Here is an 18,138-nt window from a genome sequence, read left to right on the forward strand (position 1 = left end):
TTGACAATTAGCTTTGCACTGTCCATGGACCATTCTAATATTTACTTAAACAGTAAGTAAATATGTAGCTATCTCAGTATAATTTTTATTATATCAGAATCAGAAAACACTGAGAAAATATTTAGGCAAAAGAATTCTTTATTGTATGCTAAGAAGTAGTCTGAGATCAATAACTCCCAAAACAGTCATCCTTCTTGGGACTTTCATAGTGCAGCATTTGCAATGGGGAAACTGACATATGAATCAATGTAACTAGGAATAATTTATATGCATGATCTTTTAAAATAGTATCATCAAATACAGCCTAGTGTCAGAGTTCAGGTTAGATGCAAGAAGCCAGGTCACCACCTGCACATGCATTTGGATATTTCTTGCAATAGAAATAGCTGCACAGCTTCATAGCCATGCCCACCTGCACTTTGATTAGGACAGCACTCCCTTCTGGATGCCATCCAGACAGGTCTTGACAGACTTGAGAGCTGGCTCTGTGCAAATCTCAAGTTCAAAAAGACCAAGTGCAAGGTCCTGCACCTGGGTCAGGGGATTTCCAAACATGGACATATGAAAGAAGCCCTGAGACCAAAGACTGACTTGAGGGGTAGTGGTTGATGTGAAGCTCAGCATCACCCAGTAATGTCAGCCCAGAAACATTTGTGTCCTTGGCTGCATTGAAAGCAGCATGGCCAGTGGGCAAGGGGAGGGGTTGTCCCCACCCCCACTGCTCTCCTGATACCCCATCTGGAGTGATGCATCCAGCTCTGGGGTCCCCAGCATAGGAAGGGAGCCCAAAGGAGACCACGATGGATCGAAGGGCTGTAGCACCTCTGCTGTGAAGACAGGACAGGCTGAGAGACTTGGGTTGTTCAACTTCCCTGGATACAAGCGAGCTCCAGGGAGACCACAGAGTGTCCTCCAGTACCTAAAGGGGGCCTGAAAGTGATCTGGAGAGGGACTTTTCACAAGGGCATGTAGTGATAGGACAAAGGGGAATGGCTTTAAACTGAAGGAGGGTAGACTTAGACTATTGTATATTGTATATTGTATATTGTATATTGTATATTGTATATTGTATATTGTATATTCGGAAGAAATTCGTCCCAGTAAGGATAGTGAGGCATTGGAACAGGTTGCCCAGAGATGTGGTGGATTCCCCGTTCCTGGAACTGTTGAAGGCCAGGCTGGTTGGAGCAACCTAATCTAGTGGAAGGTTCCCTGTTCATAGCAACTGTGGTGCAACAGGTGATCGTTAAGGTTCCTTTCAACCTAAATCATTCTATGACACTGTGATTCTATGATGCCTCCCTGACATACAGCTTCCCAAGTGCCTTCAGACTCTTCTTTCTGGCTGTGAAATTTCTGCAGTTGAGAAATAATCTTTCCTTTTATTTCTGGAGAAACTGCTACTTTAGGTTTTACAAACACCAAAGTCCTATATATTCTCTGTGGTGAATATTTCTTCTAAAAGCAGAAGCTTTTGACATGACAGCTGCACTGAAAAAATGTAACTACATGAATTCTATTACATACTGAGAAAAATATCATTACTGCTTGATAGGCAAAACTGTAAAAATTCAGATTTTTTAGTCTTTTACCTTTGGAGAAAACACTGATTTAGCACTGTATATTTCATTGATGCAGTCCTGTTTATTTGCAGAGATCATGATCCTAATCATAGAAAGAAACAAACGACAGTATATTTGCTTCTTCTTTCAATGCAAGAGTTTCAGAAATTCTTTTACTTTACCACTTGATCTTTTCTGGGCCAGATTATCATCCTTCTTTTACTCTGTCCATGATTCTTTGCTGTGTTTTCTGTTTGCTTCACCCCATGACTGTTAGAGCATCACCAAAGGTCATCAAGAGTTTCCTTTTATGTGCAGTTTATTATACAGAAAAGAAGAACAGATATTTTTGATATAAACTTTTTTATGTCTGTGTGTAGATGCCTCAAAGCCCTTGGGTTTTCAGTTTTCAAGAGCACTAAACTTATGTTCAACTCAATTTCTTGTTCATTAAATCTACCTAGAAGGCAGGTGCTTTTCTAGCTCTTAAAATATTCTACCTCTTATGTAGCCTCTTGATGGAGTTAGAAACCTGGGCCTATTCCAAAAACCTAGATGCTAAAGGAAAAATTAACTTTTCACTTATTACTTAATTCTATCTACTAGTCTCTACTCATTATTATTTACTTGCCTGATGTAGCTTTTCCAGTTATTCAGCGTCTTCTGACATTAGAATATTTTTACAAAATGTCTCCTGATATCTTATTCAAGTCTTAACCATATACTGATTGTGTTTTTATAACCTTCTCTTAACATCACTTATCTTTTTTTTTTTGCCTAGCACCTATTGTTTTGTTTTCTCTGAAATTTGTCTTTTATTTGCCTTTCTGACAAAATCATGTTCTGCTGCTTATTTTTGGAAAATGTGGTGTTAATATAATTTTTGCAATGTTTGTCTAGCCATGGAACAAATCCTATTTGAAGTTTTTTGTTGTTTTCGATTTTTTTTTAACTACTATGTCAATTTTTAAGATCTGTTTTAAATAACTATAGGTGCAGTGCTACAGAGTTAGACAAAGGCAGACAGAGACATTTTTGGGATTTAACAGTAGTCTGAAAATTTTCTCTAAGTGATGTTGTAAGTTTAAAACATTAAAAAGTCATTTTAGAAGTAGAAAAGGTATTAAGTCTGCGTTTGGAATGTGGGTTTTTTTTTTCATAAGTTTGTCTCTGTCACTGAGCTTCACAAGTATAAAATATGATCAGGGAATTCATGGAGCATTATTCACTGTCAAGACTTTGGATTAGAGCTCTGCTCCAATTTTTAGAAAAAAAAGATGACGTTTCAACTTTGGTTTCACATAAGATTAAAATGCTTACTTCTAGATACAGGAAAGATAAAGCACTCTGAAAATTCAAGAATGAGGTGGACCTTATTTTCAGCAAAACCTCCAAATAATAAAGAAATTTTAAATTCGTTTAGCATGTAAATATTTCTCTTGCATTACATATCAGTCTCTATTAAGAAATATGGGTCCTCTAAAGGGAGATGTACAAAACCAAGAGCTATTATTGCAATATTGTTTTGTATAATCTCCAGCTGAACAAATGTTTCTGATGATCAGTCTATGTCCTTATTCTTTAAAATCTTGATTGTCACAAAGTAAGAACAGAACTTTCTCTGCTCTTTTCTGGAACATCTTTAATAATTTGTGAATTTTAATTGGGTCTTATTGCACTTCTCTTATTGTACCTCTTTGTGAAAACTTATAAAAGGAAAAATACTTTGCTGTATTTTTAAAAAGGATCCATATGTGCACGTCCTACAGCCAAACTCATAAATTTCTACTAGTCTTTTTAAGGTAAAGGCAAGGAATATTATCTTATACATGGACATGATAATGGAAACTCCTATTATAAAAATCCAAGAGTGTTCACTCTTGCCTGTTACTATGACTCATGAAATCATAAGATGTCTAGTTCATACCTGTGGCCAATTAGACGAGAAAGCATTCTTTACTACTTTTCATAGGTCATTGAAATAACAACATAGAAATACAGCTGTTTTATCATTGTTGCATACCATAAGCATTTCTTTTTTTTGTGTCTTTTTTTTTCATAGCAGCTTTATAATACTGGGAATAAAGAAAAAGCATAGCTAGCACAAAACAAAATGCATGAGGCAAGGACTCAGAAAAGGAACAAAAGGGTTGATTTCCAGGGCTGTTGATCTGACCATTAGCTATAAAACACTTTTGTAGCATTTGCAGTTCTGCTCATTCCCACCAGAGGGGGGACCGAAGCTGCACTGTTTCAATGCATTTGCATATAAAATGTAGTGTGATGCACTGTGAAGGGGCAAGAGAGAGCTGGCTAGAATAAAAATTCAGGCCTGGGGCATGAAATTCTTGGATTTGCATTTTTCCACATAAAATTTGCCTTAGCTGAAAGGGAAATATTATAACTTTGGTCAAGTGGGCACAGGACTGAAGAGCTGGCATCTATGTCTAGGAACATGAAATAAGCATTTTAAAGATACCAGCAGAAATGAATTGCTTATGAATACTGAACATTCATCGAGTTCCACTGAGCTATGCACCAGTGCTTTATCCATGTATGTATTTTTGCCTGCCAATTTGGTTCCAAATCTTTTCTTTTCCACTTTTCAAATTAAAATTCTCTTGCATCACACATATGAAGTCTTTAGTCTTATACTAAAGTCTTTCTGTAACCCAATTGAATCATAACATCCATTGCTGTCATACTTTCTTCCTTTCAAATTCATCAATGCCTATATGAAATACCTACAGGGAGAGGACAGAAGTTAGGTGGGCAGGTGGGTGCCCTGTCCCCTGCAGTGGGAAGTCAGACAGTCATTGCTCTTTGCTTCTTCCAGGTGATCCTGTGTGGCTCAGGGTCTGGTGACTAGGGTCTCTCAGCTGTTGCTCAGGTTCCCTGCCTCTAGGAACTCCCTGCCCAGCTCATTCTGGTGCTCAGAATTTACTGTAGCCACCGTTAGAGTTGTTGCCATTGCCTTTGTCAGCACTTGCCTCTCTGACTGACTCTAATTCTTCTAATCCTTTTACCAAGCATTGTTATTTTAGGTTTTAAATTCCCCAAGGCTATTCTCAGCACATAGTAGAACCTGTTCAAAAGCTTCCAGAATAATTATTCAGGGAGGTTCCCTGAGCTATATATAATTGTTGAATAGATGAGGAAAAGTATGTCCCTGATTCCAGGACTGTAATATCTGCATTTCTTTAATTTCAAGACAAATAAATTGCTCTTAAACGTTCATATTTTTTTTTTTTTTGCTCAATCACAATTATATTCTGTGTTTCCTCTGTGCCATGATTTAATTCTAATTAAGAAATACTGTGGCAAAATTTCCACTGTTCCATTCCTACTCCCTGAAGCACAAAAGGTTATTCCAAATACATGATGCAATATTTGTGTTTCAGCAATCAGAGTCTGTCTTTAGAGAGCCATGAACCATGTGTGGTCACATAAGCTCTCCCAAACACACCTGGGTTAATACATTGAAATCCTGACCTGCAGCAAAGTCAATGCATTGTATTCCTGACCTGTAACAAGATTAAAAATATCATACTTACATTCAATTTGAAGACTTAAAGTCAGATGACTAAACGGAAAATGTGCCATGATTTTTAGTGTATATTAGGTATGGAGACATTCTGTGTCCTCTAAACTAAGGAAAATGTGTCTTTTTCATTAATAAAAAGGTAATACACACCTGGGCACATAAAGAAATTCAAGTTTCTGCATCTGGTCTCCTGACAAACCTTAAATGCATACATGCACATGACACCACACAGCCTGAAAAGTCAGCCACTTTTCATCAGGGTTCACTATAGGGACCCTAAAAGGTAAATTGGCTCCCCATTCCCATCCAGATCTCCTGCTATTCTTCAAGCAAGTTCAAGGCCTCATACTGACAAAAGGCAATTGTCACATATGGTAACACCTATTATCTTTCTAACATCCATATGAGTATACTAACCTTTTACAAGGTGAAGTTAGTGTATAAAATAGAATGAGAGAAAAACATATACCCTCTTCTAAGTTAAAGGAAGATGAAATTATATGGGACAGAAACAGTTTATTCTTAAAAATACTGATCATTTAAGGAGGTAACAGCTTTGTCTCCCTCCTAGTCTTTCTAACAAAGCCTCTTCTAAGTTTTTGATGGAGTCCTTTCCTTCAGTTTCTAATTAGTACTTATATCTGGGGGTTTAATCACAAGATTCTTTCTTTCTTAGCTGTCTTTGAATGGTAGTCTTGGGATACCAGTTTGTATTAAGCTCTGCAGGTCTGATTTTATTTGTCCCTGCAAACCTGTTCCCTTCAGGATCACACAATAGTAATGTGGCTAAATTGTCCCCACTCTAGGTAAATTTCTTTTTGCTTAAGAACAAAAGCATTTCTGGGGATAAAATATAAAACTCTCTACAATAGACTGTCTAGACTGTGAATAGTACCATCCTTTGGGTACAGACGTAAATTTTTTTTTATTTTTCTTTGCAAAATTTGCCTTGATCAGCATGTTTTTCAGACAGCATCAAATATCTCACTTCATTTTGTAAGGCTTGTGGCTCTTTAGCATTCAACAGAAAAGTGTTCTCAGGCTTGCAAAGCAAACCAGCAATGGCATTTTCACTGAAGGTTAGAAGGTACAATTGTGGCCATTCTGACTTCTCAGAGCCTCTCAAAATGATGGGTTAATAAAGAGTCACAGAATACACAATATGCAGTGACTTCCTTCTCTGATGCAATCACACAAAGCCAAAAATGCTCATAAAAATTATTAGCATTTAGAATTCTTAATGTTATTACATATATCTCTGAAAAGTATATGCATATATTTCATGGCTTCTAGGCAAAACCTTTGGTGTATACCAGGTGGCTCCTTTAACTTCAGGTAGTTTCAATCACTTAATAGAGCAGAGATCATAATGAAGAAACATTTATATTTTTTAGTTATGTCTAAAAAGGCAAGCAAACAGAAAAGCTTCTGGGTTTTCTAATCTTGCAAGTGGTAAGTTACCCTGTCACTGTCACTATCCTTTCTAAGTAACTCATTTTACCGTTCATTTCAGGGTATGGATATAGTGGGGTAAGTCTAGCATCCCACAGAATCACCCTGCAAATCTCTCTAGGTTTGCATTCCTCTACACTTTCTCCTTTCTCATATCCTTAAGTGCTAAGATATCTTATGCCAGTCTGCTCACTGAACATTTGGCATATGAAATCATCCCAACTTTTTCCTGGATAACTTCTCTGTCAGGCTGGGTTACTTGAGAAAAGAGTCATTGAAAAAAAAAAAAAAAAAAAAAGAGTGTGGAGCAGGTCTGAATTCATAATCTGTCACAGATAAATGGAGGCAAGCCCAAGCACTGTAGTAAAAGTTATATTTCCTTCCTAATACCTGTATGTATCCCTTATGAGGAATACTACATACACAGACTTAATATGCTCCCATCAGCAGCTTTTGTCTCTGTCCTAGAAATACAACACACTAGCAGCTCTGTTCACCTTCCAGAGAGTCTTAAAATAAATATTACAGCTGGAAGGTATAACACCTCCCTCCTTAAGGCTGTATCTTTCCACTTCCTGCTATCTATGGTTTCATCACAGAAAGCCATGAAGTGCCTCCCTTGTTGTTGATTGTGTTGCTGAGATTGTGCAGCCTGGCAGCAGGAACATCACCAAACAGCACTATGTGAACACCCATGTGGGTGTTCATGTAGTTATTTCTTCATGCAATGATGAAGGTCTTATGAGACTAGTGAGGAAGGGCACTGTGTTTGTGCTAAAACCTTGCAATGGGGCCCGAAGGCAAGTCATACAGTATGTCAAAATTTGTTTGTCATCAGGTGCAGTGCAGACATACTAAAGGCAAAATAAAAGCTATGGTGTGGACACGCCTTACACACAACACTCTATAAATTGAATTTGAAAAGAATTTTCAGACAGGTAGCTGTGTTGCTCAAATTTACCTGCTTAACTTCAAACTCCCATGCCTGAGCATAGTAAATGTTATAGTTTTGTAATACTTTGCTGCAACTGGAACTGGAGAAAGACAGGCAGAATCAGATCCAGTGCACTGAACAGATCTCAGGGAGATAATAAACAGACTTGGTCAATGAGGGTTTAAAAATTGAAGCAGCTTTCGTTTTCATTGACATCTGGCCTGTTTCCTGTTAGGAAGAGGTGATGAACTAATATGGATAAAACCTAGTTTCTTCCCTCTCAGGACTTCTAACATAAACCATGCATATAGAATTGCACTAAAAGTTATCATCTTTTCACATAATCTTTAAAGAAACAGGTTATTTCACAGTTTTTAATTTCAATAAAATTACAATTTTGAAATGGTTTTCTGTTTATTACAGTTAAGTTACATTATTTAAATCCTTAAAAAAAAAGAAAAAAAAACCCCAAACCACTCAATACTACACTGAATTCCAGAAATAAAGGTGCTTTTCCATTTTGAAAATTGCCCCTGGCTATCAAGGTCAAGGAAGGTTTTCACCATTTGAGACAGTACAACACCCTGCTTCATCAAGGTCAAAGGTGATCTTAATAACCTAACGTGGTTCTCTAGGGGTCCAAAGTCAACCAGTGTGGATGACAACTCATGTTCAACAAAAGCATGTAATATCTATCTTTTTTAGGGATTTTCATCTCAGTCCTCAGAAAAAGATGAAAATCAGTTTAACAGAAACATAATGAAACAGACTGGAACAGTCTGGAATGTAAGCAATCTTTGCAATGGATCAGTGCTCTCTGTCTTTCAGCACATAATCTCTACTGTAAATGGGACCAGCTACGAACTAAGAGAAATTAGTGAAATACAGTATGCAAATATTGGTAATTCCTATTTCTTGGTATAAAGCACCTAGCAAATGTACCATTTTTCTCTAGCCAAACCCTGCAAGCGAAACAAATGCTATTATGCCAGTGTTTATACAAGAGTTCCAAACAGTATAAGCTTAGAATTGTAATAAAACACATTATCCTTCACAATAATCTTTAAAGAAACAGGTTTTTAAATGAAAGTATTTAATAAGAGGACATTAAATTTTGAAATTTGTTTTCGTTGGTGAAATTAAGTAGAATGTTTTCATCCATTAAAATTAAGTGCACAAAAATATCTTAATTTTAGGACCACCGACTGTGATTACGCTAACAGCGATGGAAATTATGAAATAAGACACATAATTTTAATTCATGAGCCTACCTATTGTTCTTCAATTTCCCTGCTGCACTCTTAAGGGGGTAAAACCTTTTTCAGATACTGCCATGTCTTTTTTTTCCCTGGATAACCAGTCCTACAATGTTCTTTTATGACACTTGTAGGTATACCAATGCTTGAAAAAAACCTGCAAAGAGATTTAATAAAATATGCAGCATAACTAGCTACTGGGGAGAATTTCAAATTGTATTTCTGTGCATTTTTAGAATTGTTTATCAGGTTTGTATACATATAGAAAGACCAATTAACTTAGACACTATGAGTCCATGAGAATACCCTATGTAAATATAATGAATGAATTCTGTAAGCAAATGCCTCTGTGAAATAAATTATTCAACTGTTTTGGCAGACAGATTGTCCTTTATCTAATGCTTCAGTGGAAAGCAGAAGAAAATACAACTGGAGTAGCCTTGTAACATAACATATGTAAATCTTTTCTGAGCTATTCAGTGGCAATTTAAATGCCCTTAAGCATGCAGGCTGATGGTCTCGGTAATTGTTTTCCCAGTCATTTGGGAATCTTCTAATCATTCCTTAAATTTTGCATCAGTAACACCTGTACTCTTCCATCAGCTCACACTTCTGTGCTGCTTTTGGGACTGTGGGCAGAACTAGCTGCTGATGTAACTCCAAATTTTGCTGCAAGAAACATGTGCACAGGCAGCTCTTGATTCAGTGGAGATGTTATCTATGTGCGAACAATGAATATTAACAAGTCTCTTCCTGCTGTGCAGATTTAGGTCGAGTTGCTTTGTACTGCTAAAGAAATGTCAGTATTTTCTGTCCCTCATTTATATATCCATTGAGTAAATCTGAGTGGCATTTAGGGAATACACATTTGGATGAAAGGAGCTAAAGAAATTGAGCTAATGCAGTGAATCTAAGTACAAATAATTCACTTATCATGATACAGGTATTGGAACAGGTGAGTATTTTCCTATATCCTACTCAGCCTCCTTTCACATATTGCTATTGTTATAAGAGACAAGATAAATCCCAGAAACTTTATCAGTTGGCAAACTTTCTTTTCTCCATGTGAGTGACAAAGAGAGAATCATTTGTTTTTAGTAAGCTCTTATGAACAGTCTGCAGCCTTCCAGGTGTTTTATTCGTGTGTATGAGCATCAGCCAACTATGCCCCCTTTGTTATTAATAAAATTTAATTAAAATTTCAACATGTTTTTTTTAACTTATACATGCAATACTGTAGAAATGACCACCATTATACACACCCATTTATTCCCAGATTAACCACATTCATGCAACAAGTATCTTCAAGACTGTCAGATCTAGAATCAGCTTAGATAGAATGGCCCCAGTGGCTCATTGACTCCAGCAAAGTTGTCATTGAAACAGATCTAACCTTCCATAAGGGAAAGTTTTACTGGCTTTTTTCTGTGTGATCTATTCAAAGTGTTGCAGTCTGCACACTTTGGATGTGGCTGCAGCAGATCAGCACAAAAGTTCATCTAGCCTGGCATCCTGCTATGGGAGATGGCCATATGTGAGTGCCTGCCTAGAGGTCACTCAGTGGTGTCTCTCTGATATGCTTTCCCAGCTGCAGGGGTTTGTGGCTTTGTGATTTTCTGAACCAAAAGTGTTATCCCTGTAGTTAATAACGCCCTCATGGATCTATTTTCCATTCTAATTTTTCTAATTCCTTTTTGACACTCTGTAAATGTTTAAGCATCCACAGTGCCCTATTGGAAGCAATGCTTCAGTTTAATTACATATTGTGGGAACACAGAAGCCTGATCTGCAAAGGGCAGACATAGCTCCCGAGAGATTTCGCAGTTAGCCTGGCCTTTGGAAAGGATTTAGGATGAATTTACTGTAATGGGCTCTTAATGATTAAAAATGCCATCTTGTATGTTATCTTGGGCTAGATATCTGGGAACCTTCTAAAATGAGAGCTGTGGAGCATAAATACGCTCTCACATTGGATTTAAGTGCTTCCTTAATGGACAGTCTAGGTGACGGGAAGAACCACCAAGAGCAAGGGGTGCCAGGGGCTGAACAGAGGGCAAAGCGTGGGAAGCAGATCCTGGGAGCTGGCAGTGTTGTGTGAGAAAACTGAAACTGGACTTGGCTTTAGATTGTGGTCTAGTATTAACCATCTGTGAGGTGGGGTAAAAGCTACCAGCATGCAAACTGTAATGGGAACAAACCTTGTATTTGTTGTTATTATGGAAGTTTGTCACCTTTTTATCTTTTTTTTTTTTTTTTTTTTTTTTTTTTTCACTGAAAAGACTATGTTAGGTAATGAATATCTGCCTCACAGAAGAGCCAGAAATAATGATCTCATATAAATGGATTAATGTAATGTATTTAAAAATGAAAGGCATTAAGCTCTTATTAAATTATTTAAGTCTGCTTATGAATATACAAGCAAGCATGGACAGAGTTTTTCCTTTTATTTTTTGCTTGAAGACTGATTGTCTTTTAAGAAAAAGAAAGAAAAAAGCCCTTATCAAATAAGGATGAAATTGAAATCCTCTTTTATTTAACTAAACCTTCATTTTGTAAATAAATTTAACCCTTGTTTTGCATGGATAGCATTAAAGATGTTGATTTCTGCATTCAGCCTCAGACATTTTTTCACCTGAGTTATAGGGAATGAGATTGGAACCTGTTCTCAGATAAAAATCTGAGGAGATTCAAACTCCAATTCAAACACACTGTAAGGATGCCTGGATTTTCCCCCAGACACAGCTGTGAGCCACCATTAGATCACCAGCATTTCTATAAAGGCCATTCATACTGAGACAATGATAGGTGCATATATTAACACATCTCAAGCTCATAGTTAAGACCTGAGTCTAAAGAATTTCAGACTGAGTGATGCATAAATATATTACAAGAAAGATAGGAGGGCAGTGACAACCAAAATTATATATGGAAAGGGTTTCTTTCTAACTCCATGCTACAACCATTCAAACTCTTCAAATACTAACTCTAGTGATTGAAATATTAATTTTAGCAGCTTTAACATGACAGTTGAAATATCCAAACAGGACCTATTCGGCCTGTTAGTATATTGGCCGAATAGGAAAGTTAAAAGAAAATTATTGGAACGTAGCCATCATAAAAAGATTATTTCAATGTTCTTCTGACCAGTTTAAATGGTGAAGCATTAGTATTTCTTAAGGTGAAATACACAGAAATAATCCTCACTGAATATGCATTCATATGTTTTCTAATTCAAATCCATACAAAAGAAAACAGACCAAAAATTGTCTTATCTGGCACACACACAAAAAATCAATATGGTACAACCTGACATTTTGTAACAAAAATGTTCCATTTTAACCAGCATCTTACATGTTGATTTATGACATTTTCTCTATCATAAATTGCAACACATTTAGACAATATTATTTTGGTACCAGATAAAGATGTCAAAGAACCTCCTACACAGGCATTCCTATATGTTATTTCAGAAAAAAACTTACAACTAATACTGTATCTGACACAAAGTAAGAGAAATTCTGAGGTGATTTACTCTTTACTCCAACAGAGAAGTATTAGGTTCTCTCGCTGCAACCAATCAACCCTCCATGTAATCTTACCTGAAGACAGCTAAGCTACTGTACTAGACAGAAAACTTCAGCTTCATTCATTGTCAGTACATGTAAAGCAAGTGGTCCAGAAGCAAGTGATCCAAACATTCAGTGTTCATTTTGACCCATAAATTGTGTCAATTTTTTGATCAGACAAGACATGAAAATTACAAATATTTTCATGAAGTGACTGAAAATAAAAAGCAACTACCCTTGTGTAACAAATACTTTCTAAACTCCAGAGGAACCCTTTGTCTTGCAATAAATTTTATAGTCTCAAAACCTCAGTCTTCCTAACCTCATCTTTCCCACCAATTTGTGGAAGTACAAACTTCAAGTGTCTATGAAACCATCAATGTTGGACCAATTATTCTAGCCCAGCTACAGTGTGGTATTTATGCTCTAAATCCTGCTCCTCATGAAACCAACTTTATGCTGAAATATTTTGACTTACCATAGCATCATACTGTGGGTATGAAAAGAGGGAAAGCTTCAACACATTGGCCAGACAAGTGAATAGATGTTCTCCCATATAACTGTTTCAGAAAAAGAAATCACTGTGAGGATATAATGCAATCTCCATCTTGGAGGTTAAGAGCTAAATGAACAAAACGTTAAGAGATGTGGTTTATGCCCAGTGTTAAACTGCTCTGAAAAAAGGCTTGACTTGAGACCTCAGGAGGTCCCTTCCAACTCAAAGGAGTGCCTGATTCTCAGAACTTGTTTGGTGCTCATAATTTTGAATATAGGGGGAAAAAGGGATTCTCTTAACTTTGTCTCTTAAATAGTACCAGAAATATATGTAGCAGATTTGAACTCAGAATTGAAACTTTTCAATGGATGAAAAAAGCAGCGTCAAGACCAGCTCTCTTGAAATCAATGGCATGAATTCATATGAGTAATGTCAGAGTTAAGACTTCAGTTTATCTGTGATTTTGGTAGACAATCATCATAGAAGAGCAAGCTGTTCCACTCCAAATACCAAGCATCACTATTCATCAAAAGATTGCTAGAACTAAGCTATCAAGCTGAAAAGGAAATATGTTCTCATCCATAGCACTGACCTTGGAGCTATATGGACATCAATTTGGAAATATTTGTCCTATGCTGAGATTCAATTTCTGGATCTGCAAAATAACCATATTATGAAGGCTATAGAAATATTTTTCAGACACAGATGTTACATGTCATTATAAGATTCATTTTTTCACAATTTCTAGTCTTCACATTGTATATGGGAGCTCAGAGTGCAATTTCTTCATAAAGATGATGCTGGAAAAAGAGAGGGGTATTGACCTTTTCCTAACTTCTCCTATCAGAGTCCACCATGGCCATAAGTTTGGGTTTTTTCTGGAAAACTTAATACAAGAATTCAATCTGAAACTACTACATAACTATCAGATTTTTGCTAGTTACATATTCTAAAATAAAATGCCTTCAGATGTTCTCTAGACTGTATATCAGCAAGTTGCCATCAAATTAGAAATAGGCCTCCAAATTTTTCAAGTTGAAACTGGAATTTTTCTGCAATTATGTTTGTGGCTATCTTAGTATAAAATTAAGTTCGATGGCATTTGAAATTCTTTCAAATATTCCATGTATCTCAGGTCCTCATGCTCCACTATCAAAAATGTTATGAAAAGACATTTGAAGTCTGAATAATTGTATTACATTTAAAAGAAAATGAAAATGAGATTTTCCTAAACTCATTTTAAAAGCAGCAGTTCACACATATTAAATCAGTCTAACCCATTCAAAGAAGAGAAATAATGTCTTGTATGAATTTTTGAATGGGATACACTCAACTGAATTCATTCAGAATTCAGTTTAAAATTTTTATTGATATTTTCAATTATTTTTTACCTATATTTCAAAATTGTCTGGTGAATATTATTTGCAATTAATTATTTATAATGCAGGATTGAATTCAGTATTTCATCCTATGTTGACTCCTCATCAATTTCTGTTATTTGGCGTGTCTTGTCTACACAACAGTAGACAAACAAAGTACTTCAATATTTGGGAGTTTTTTGCTTTGAAAAAAACCAAAAATGTTTTGAAATGTCAGCTTTTCTTCTTAAAGCAGAAATTTATTTTCAAAATGTGAGAACTTTCAGACAAGTAGAATTTCTGGTTTCCTAACAAAGCTAGCTATGAAGTCCAGTGTTCACAACAGTTTAAGATGCTAATACTGGTTTTTTTTCTGCTCATTTTTCCATGCTGTCATGACCAGGAACTGACCAGTAATCACCTGAGCTGACAAAAAGTGTTTCCAAATGAGGAGAAACCATCAAAGGCTGGGCAAGTCTCCAGACATCACCTTCTCTACTAGTCAAAATGGTTAGAACTTCATTGAAAAGAATTTTATATAACTAAGATTTCCCCCCCACCCACCCCCACAGCATGTCTAGTTTTACCTCACCAAAATCTTGTAAGCATAATTTTTTTCTCTTTTTTTTTTTTTTTTTTTTTTTTGGTGGTTTTTTTTGTTTTGTTTTGTTTGTTTGCTTTGTTTTGTTTTGTTTTGTTTGTTTGTTTGTTTTTTCCCCTCGAACTTCTCAGATCAGTAATCACTTTTCTAATGTATTCCATTCCTATTTCTGCCACTAGGTTACTACATATCAGCTGTCAAGTCTTTTTTCCTTGTAAGTGTGCTGTACACTGTGCTGTATTTGCAATGCCAGGAACATGATCTAAAAATAGATAAATTCAGTGAAATCATTAATTTGCTGCTTTTTCTATTAGAAAATATTCCCCCAACAGAACTTAATTTCTGTAATAACATCCCTTATTTTATTGGTTATTTTTGTTGCTCACATACCCTATGGATGTTGTCATTCTATAATATTAATCTAATGATTGTTCCCTATTTGCTTGTATGCAATTTTTCATCCCATGTTAGCACAAGATATAAAAAAAAAAGACTATGAAGAACTTGTTTCTCAAGTTCTGGAAGCATTGCACAAAACAGAAAAAGTTAGTGTTTTTATGACCACTGAAGACAGTTTCTCAGAATCTATAGGTTTTTCTGTGAATCCTCTACTTTTCCAGATGCTTTCACCTCCTGGTTACATTAGAGAGAGAAGGTGCCAATAATTCCCAACTCCATTCATGTTCAAGGCTCATAAAAAGTAAGAAGATGCATTATTTGGTGGAGTTCAGGTCTTATGTGATACTTAGAGGGCATTTCTTAAAGCAGTAATGAATGAATTTGGTTTTCTCAACAGCAACATTAATTCCTTGCTTGTTAAAATAACGCAGTTACAGACAAAATTATTGGCACACGCAGTTTAATTTTTTTTTCACTTTCTTACTTCTCTTTCTTAAATTTCTTCCCTATCTCCTAACTTCTAGGTACCATGATAGTCCAAGCTAATTCTAAATGAAATAAATATCATACCCTTTTTCTCCAGCCTATGGGTTATATGTCTTTCAGCAATGCTGCCTGTCTAATCATGAAATGAGTTTTTTAATAGAGTCAGACTGGTAAAAACTCTGCAAAGAGAAAACAGAAATGCTCCACTGTCTGAGACACAGAAGGATAGTGCTGCCAGGCCAGCCTTTAAAACTTTATCCCAATGAAAAGGGAAGATTTAAAAGTTGTACTTAATTCCAAATTCATATATTTCACTTGAACTTTTTTTATTTTACTCATTGTGAGTAAATAATCCACGCAGAAGTTATAATAAAAAGTTCTGAGTAGCTTTTTGAAAAATCAACTGCAATCTATTGTATTAGCAAGAGCTTGAGTACACTGAAACTTTCTTTAAAGAAGTTTACTCTTCTTTTTTTCCAAGTTCTCTCAGTAGCTACCCAATCTTGGTTATTTGATATTTTTGAAGGAAGAGAAAAACCTAAACCCAACTTGATATATTGCTTAAACACAGAGCATTCAATCTACATGCTAACCACTTAGCCATGATCACTTATTTTTTCCTCATTTCATATGGACAAATAACAGATATGGAGTACTCTTATAATACAGTTAAAACTGAAGTTAGGTATTATCTCAAGCAAGCCAACAAAGCCAGCCAATATACACAGAAGGAGGACCTCATCTTAAGCATCAGATAAGCATAAAAATAGTCAGAGCAGTCTAGCAACTCAAGACAAGCATCTAGTATGCAATTTTGTCAAACTGGAAATTAAGATCCCTGAATAAATGAAAAGGTTGTAGTGGGCACAAGAAAAGTATATTTGCAAGTGATTGATGAAACAAAAACCAGAAAATTACCCGTATAGAGATTCTCACATTTAGAAAAAATTGAAAGGGTGGAGAAAAGGCCCTCAGAAATTACACAAGGATAACAGAAATGTTTTGCATTAACAATGTTAAAAAATTCAATCTGTTTGTCTTATCAAACAAAGCTGAAAAGATAACTTAAAGATAGTGTAGAAGTACTTTTTGATTAGCAACAGGATATAAGTACCTTTTAAACCATCTTTTTCATTCAGTAACTAGTACATCTATATACCCTCCACATTTGCAGCCATTTGCACAGGCCTGCTAGCAATCTACAGGGCAAATATAAAAAAATAGAAGAGATTATTTCCATTTGTGTATTCCTTTACCACTAGCCTGTTAATGATGCTGTTCATTGGCCTCAGAAAAAAAACCTCAGACTGAAGACAGGGACAGTTTCAATGACAGCCTGGAAAGAGTGAGGAATTAATGACATGGGTAAACCTAATTTGTATTTCTATTTTTAAAGTCTTCCATTAGACTATCTCAGAAATATGTTAACAGCAAAACAATGATCAGGATATGAAATCACGTATAGAAAATGGCTAAAAAGACCAATTTCTCAGTAGAGCAAGCAGTAATTTCAGAAGTACTGTAAACTGTTCTGCCTCAAATCAATTTATATTTTAACTGCACAGGCCTAATAGGCTGCATTCATGCTGATGCTAGTAACTGTACAATTACTCAGTGGTTCTGTTGTGCAAGCTTTTGTTTGAAGCCTTCTTTGTGGTTTCTTTGCATTGCTGATACATATATAAAAATATTAATTAATATCCAGTCAAGCCTTGTTAGTCAGACATATTTTATCCTATACTTCACCTTCATTTCTCTAAAACCTGCATGTCAATCTGATGCATTTGTTTAAGAGGTTTTATCTAGATTTTTCAAACACCACCTATCTCATATTCAGCTTGAAACATAATTTTGTGGAATGTGTAGGTTATATTATCTGCTCTTTTGCCATTTGTAATCCCCCCCTATACAGACTATGATTTTGCCAGAGGTAGAACAGCTGTATTTCATATTTATTTTTCACTTGCTTGTTGCAAATAAATATTTAAAGTAGTAGAGAAACAAACTATATGTGATCAGTAAGAATCCTAGCAGAATTAATTTGTCTAACTCACTGTTTCTTTCAGTACTCCCACAAGATGTACTTCTGTGGTGAAAACTTCCACAGCTGAACAGTTTCAAAGAATGGATCTGTTGTGATATCTTAGTGTCTGGTTTGCCTGTGCTTTCACAGCAGTTATTCTACAATTCTTTCATTGCAGAAATGAACTACTAATTTGCCTGGAACAGAAAAACCATGAGTGGATTGAATAAGTTTTCCTTGTAGCAAAAAAGCTCTGACCCCAAGGTGAAGCAGTTCCATGTTTCAGAGTAATGTTCAAGAGACCTTGGAAAAAGCAGATATGAAATTACTGGTCATTCATGTTGACTTCTGTCCCAAAGTATCACGAAAAACTATGAATATGTCAGCAACATTTTTTTCCAAACCTCTGCATCTGTAATTTTGGAACTTCTCATTTTTTTCAATATAGGAAGAAAAATGAT

This window comes from Oenanthe melanoleuca, chromosome 5 (assembly GCF_029582105.1).
Source record: "Oenanthe melanoleuca isolate GR-GAL-2019-014 chromosome 5, OMel1.0, whole genome shotgun sequence".
NCBI lineage: Eukaryota > Metazoa > Chordata > Aves > Passeriformes > Muscicapidae > Oenanthe > Oenanthe melanoleuca.